The sequence below is a fragment of the Sceloporus undulatus genome, chromosome 8, assembly GCF_019175285.1.
Source record: "Sceloporus undulatus isolate JIND9_A2432 ecotype Alabama chromosome 8, SceUnd_v1.1, whole genome shotgun sequence".
Classification (NCBI taxonomy): Eukaryota; Metazoa; Chordata; class Lepidosauria; order Squamata; family Phrynosomatidae; genus Sceloporus; species Sceloporus undulatus.
In genome coordinates, this window is record NC_056529.1 from 36365064 (window position 1) to 36370146 (window position 5083).

Consider the following 5083-nt stretch of genomic DNA (forward strand, 5'->3'; position numbering starts at 1 on the left):
TGAGGAGGAATAGCACTATATGTCAGAGATATTTACACCAGTGAAGAGATCCAGGACATCAATCATGGAAGCCAGGTGGAGAGCATCTGGGTAAAAATTAAAGGGGAGGGAAACAACAAGGATGTTACAGTGGGAGTCTACTACAGACCCCCAAGTCAGACTGAGGAACTGGATGATATCTTTCTAGAACAGATGGCCACACAGTCAGAAAAGAGAGATGTAGTAGTGATGGGCGTCTTCAACTACCCTGATATTTGTTGGAAGTCAAACTCAGCAAAATCCTCAAGGCCTAGGGTGCCATTTTCTGAAGGTTTCGAAACAGTTCCAGAAATGGCCGTTGAATGGCACCCCTGGAACCTGATGGAACGCGATAGGAATGCTCGACGGTGGCGGTGGCATTCCCTGTGCGGTAAAACTAGTGTTCTGGCTCCCATCGGGTTCCCATCACACTCCGTACTCGGCGCGCCCTGCTCATGCACGTTAGAACGCATTGGGGAAAGTTTTATGCACGGTGCGGTAAACTTTCAACAGTCTCCAAGTCCTAATTCCCTATCTCAGTCTTAAAATAATTGCACTAACAATCAGTCCATCACCCAATGTTCTCCTTTCTCCCAACAAAGTACTTCCATATTACTATATGTAATGTCACAATACATAACCTACTTTATCATAATTTCTCTAATAAATACAACTTTTTTTTTTTAAGTGTTAAACATCAATTTCCAACAACAGATTAATCTAGATGCATACAAATGCCTGTCTACTCTGGAACTTTTCCCTTACCTCTTATTACACTGAAAAACTGGAGGCAGGTGCTTGTTTTATTTCTAAATTGAGTGCCTTAGTTTAATAAATATTAATACTACATCATTTGCAAATGTCTGCCTCCCCAAAAAGCCTTTTTTTGCTTTCACATTTAAAGCAGGATACATTTGAAAGCGAAATGAAAGAGAAACATAAATTTACATTGCAAACAGTGTAGAATCCTTAACCATGAGTGGCCAAGATTCAAAAATACATATCACAGCTTCGAATTTTACGTAAAAGCCATACCAGTCCAAGAGTTTTAGATACATGGGGTCAATTGGGATAAATTGCAGAGGTATGAAGACCTTCTGTTGTGATGCTCATGTTCAATTTATTACTTTTGTATACATCTTATGCGTGTAAACATTCGTTTTTAATTTTTTTTTACCCATTTTTGTATCATAGATTTTTTTGATCAAGTTTTATGATTATGTCACATTTTAGGTACCTGTACTTCTAATGTACTTACGACCCCCATACAGTAACGATATACATTTCAGATTCGTGTTATTAACATGTTAGTTCGGTCCTCTGCTAGAATTCTATAAGATTTTATAGTGGTTTTACCTGTTATTTTGTGTTGTTTTGAAAGGGCCAAGGGGCTTAATCAATAAAAAACATTTCTTCTTCTTACAGAACTTTAACCCCTTTTTATATAAACCCACTGCCCAATACCCTTTCATGCACAAGAAAGAGTACTGTACTTCTCTACTAAAGGCTCCCTTAAGTTCCACCTATTAATCAGATCTGTCGCCATCATTTCTGACATATTTGTATGTACACATAACACTTTGTTTAAGAAAAGTGGGGAAAGTGACAGTCTTGGGAGTTCTCTAAAACAAATAGCAGCAAAAGACGAGTAGAAGCGTAGTGTGTGATCCTGCAGCTGCAGGACCTCAGTAAGGCAATACAATCTCCAACATTCACTGTTCTCCTTTCACAGATTTACTGCTTCTTGGCTAAAAATCCGCACAATATGCTAAAATGACAGCCATCTTAAAAAGAAACAAATCCTGTTGAGTGGGAAGACTAAACTGGAATCCAGAGGAATCATTTAAAAGATGTCAGCTAGCAAAGAGGACAGCAAGTTAAAGCCAAGGGAAACAAGAGAATTTCCTTTTCATTTCAAGACTATTTATTTTCCTCTTCTAAATTTTGGTTCTGTTAGATTAAACACACCTGGTCCTTTTTTTTGCTTGTATTGAAAGAAAAAAACTCAAGGTCTATTTTCACAGAGCATGAATCATTTGCTTTTCGCCATGCCCCAGTGGACATTTTTACAACTGTAATCGTAGAATGGAAAGCCCCTACGATCGTGTAAAAAAAAATTAATAAGAATTTTTTACTCAACAAGGCAAAGAAAGCAAAACTTAGAGAAGAATGACAGGAGTTGTGGTTCCATGTGTGCAAGTCACACATTAGATTTGTCGCAGGAAGACAGGCAAAGTGCCAGTGTTGTACAATGCAAATCCCTTATTCTTGTCTGAATGCTGGAGATGAAAGTTATCAAAACACCATCTGGGTGAGAAATAAAGTGCATCTGGATCAATTGGTTGAAAAGAAGAACTAGAAAAATAAATAATACATAAAAGCCCGCACCCCCTCTCTCTCTCCGATTTCTGATAATGGCTAGGTCTCTCCATCCTTTTTAATTACAACCACTGCCAGCCTAGAGTCCCTCTTTACATATTTAAAACATTTCCTAGGAGGGACAGGGTTTGAGCAACTCATAGTTCAAAAACAACTTTCCTTTTTTTTTGTGGCGGATCTATTGTTTATTTACCTTTTGCAAATATTCATTTACCACTTATATCCAAAGTCTGTGAACATCTAGAAGTCTTGAACATCTAGAAGGCAATGCCATAATCACAAAAAGTCGCATTGAGTTTCAGAGAAACAATATATGCCACAGAACAAATCTGATCTCTTTCTTCTTTGATAAATTACCAGCTTGGTAGATGAAGGAATGCTTGTGGATATAGTATTCTTGATTTCACATCAAAGGCCTTTGACAAAGGTTTCCCCATGACATTCTTGCAAACAAGCTTTAAAATGTGGGCTAACAAAGGAACTGTTACATGGATCTGTAATTGGTTGACCGCCGAACCCAAAGGGTGCTCAACAATGGCTCCTTTTCATCCTGGAGAAAAGTGACCAGTGGGGTCCCACAAGGGCTCTGTCCTGGGCCCAGTGCTATTCAACATCTTTATCAAGACCTGGATGACCAAGATTGGGAAATACTTATCAAATTTGCAGATGATCCCAAATTAGGAAGGAATAGCTAAACCCCAGAGACGATCCAAGATTCAAAAATGACCTGAATAGACTAGAAAGCTGGCCAAAGCTAACAAAATGAAATTCAACACGAAGAAATTAAGTTATTTGCACTTAGGGCAGGAAAAAAATGCACAAAGATATAGGAGGGTGACACCTGGCTGAATGAAACAACTTGTGAAAGGATCGAGAGTCCGAGTAAGACACAAGTTGAACATGAGTGAACAGTGTGATGCGGCAGCTAAAAAGCCCAATGCTATTTTAGGCTGCATCAATAGAAGTATAGATGTCTAGACAAGAGAAGTAATAGTGGCCACTGTAAATTCTGCTCTGGTCAGAGCCCACCAGAATATGTTCCAGTTTCTGGGCACCACACAATTCAGAAAGGACATTGAGAAACTGGAGCTGCTCCAAAGGAGGGCGAACAAAATGGTGAAGGGTCTGGAAACATGCCACTATGAAGGAACGACTTAGGGAGCTGGGGATGTTTTAGCCTGGAGAAAAGAAGGTTAAAGGCGATATGATAGCCCTGTTTAAATATTGAAAGGATGTCAGTTTAAAAGGAGCAAGCTTGTTTTTCTGCTGCTCCAGAAACAGGACCCAGAGCAATGGATGCAAGCTACAGAGAAAAGAATTCCATCTGAACATTAGGAGGAACTTCCTGACAGTAAGGGCCGTTCGACAGTGAATGCACTTCCTCGGAAGGTGATAGAGTCCCTTCCTTGGAGTCTTAACAGCATAGGCTGGATGGCCATCTGTCAGGGATGCTTTGATTTGGATTTTCCTGCATGCAGGGGTTGGACTGGGATGGCCCCTAGTGGTCTCTTCCAAACTCTACGATTCTATGATTCTAGATCTATGCCTTGATTACAGCCTTGATTACACCCAATCTGGCCATGGAGGGAGTGATCAGGCCCAGCTCAATCGGGCCTGGCTGACTAAGAGGAAAATCCTTTCCCTCGTCCTTCTGCCATGGTTTCAGTGCCCTCAGAGGAAGAGAAGAACTGCTGGACCTGATCCTCATCCCCAACCACATTCCCATCCTTTTTGTGTCATGTCTTTTTTTAGGTTGTAACCCTGCAAGGCAGGGAACTGTCAGTTAAAATAATAATTGTAAGCCACTCTGAGAGTCTTTAGGGCTGAAGTGGGGTTATAAATAATACGTAAATAAATAAATAAAAACAAAAACATTTATACAGTGCGTCCTCTCCTCACTTAGGGTGGAAAAATAAAATGCACAGATATAGAGATGGGTGACACTAGCATGAATTAAAACTAACGTGTGAGATGGGAATCTAGGAGTCCAAGTAGACCACAGGTTGAACATGAGTGAACAGTGTGATGCGGCAGCTAAAAAGGCCAATCTATTTTAGGCTCATCAATGAGTATAAGTGTCTAGAATCAAGAGAAGTAATAGTGCCACTGTATTCTGCTTTGGTCCAGCCACCACCTAGAATATTGTGAAAGGACATCGAGAAACTGGAGCGTGTTCCAAAGGGAGGGCGACAAAAATGGTGAAGGGCTGGAAACCATGCCCTATGAGGAAACGACTTAGGGAGCTGGGGATGTTTAGACCTGGAGAAAAGAAGTTTTAAGAGGTCATATAGATCGCCCTGTTTAAATATTTGAAAGGGATGTCATATGTAAGAGGGAGCCAAGCGTTTTCTGCTGCTCCAGAGAGACAAGGACCCGGAACAAATGGATGCAAGCACAGGAAAAGAGATCCACCCTGAACATTAGGAGGACCCAACTTCCTGACACGTAAGGGCTGGTTCGACAGTGGAAATCACCCCTTGGAGGGGGAAGAGTCTCCTTCCTTGAGAGGTCTTTAAACAGAGGCTGGATGGCAATCTGTCAGGGATGCTTTGATTTGGATTTTCCTGCATGGCAGGGGTTGGACTGGATGGCCCTAGTGGTCTCTTCCAACTCTATGCATTCTATGATTCTATGTAATAAACCTTAATACTAGGTACTTAATTGCAGCCTCCTGCCCCAACCCCCA

The 5083-nt window shown here is 40.9% G+C and overlaps 1 protein-coding gene across 8 annotated transcripts in view; it reads right to left on the reverse strand.

The window, feature by feature from the left end:
* Positions 1-5083, reverse strand: part of SYT17 (synaptotagmin 17) — a 51430-nt gene that overhangs the window by 29725 nt on the left and 16622 nt on the right. The gene's annotated exons all lie outside the window — the stretch shown is intronic.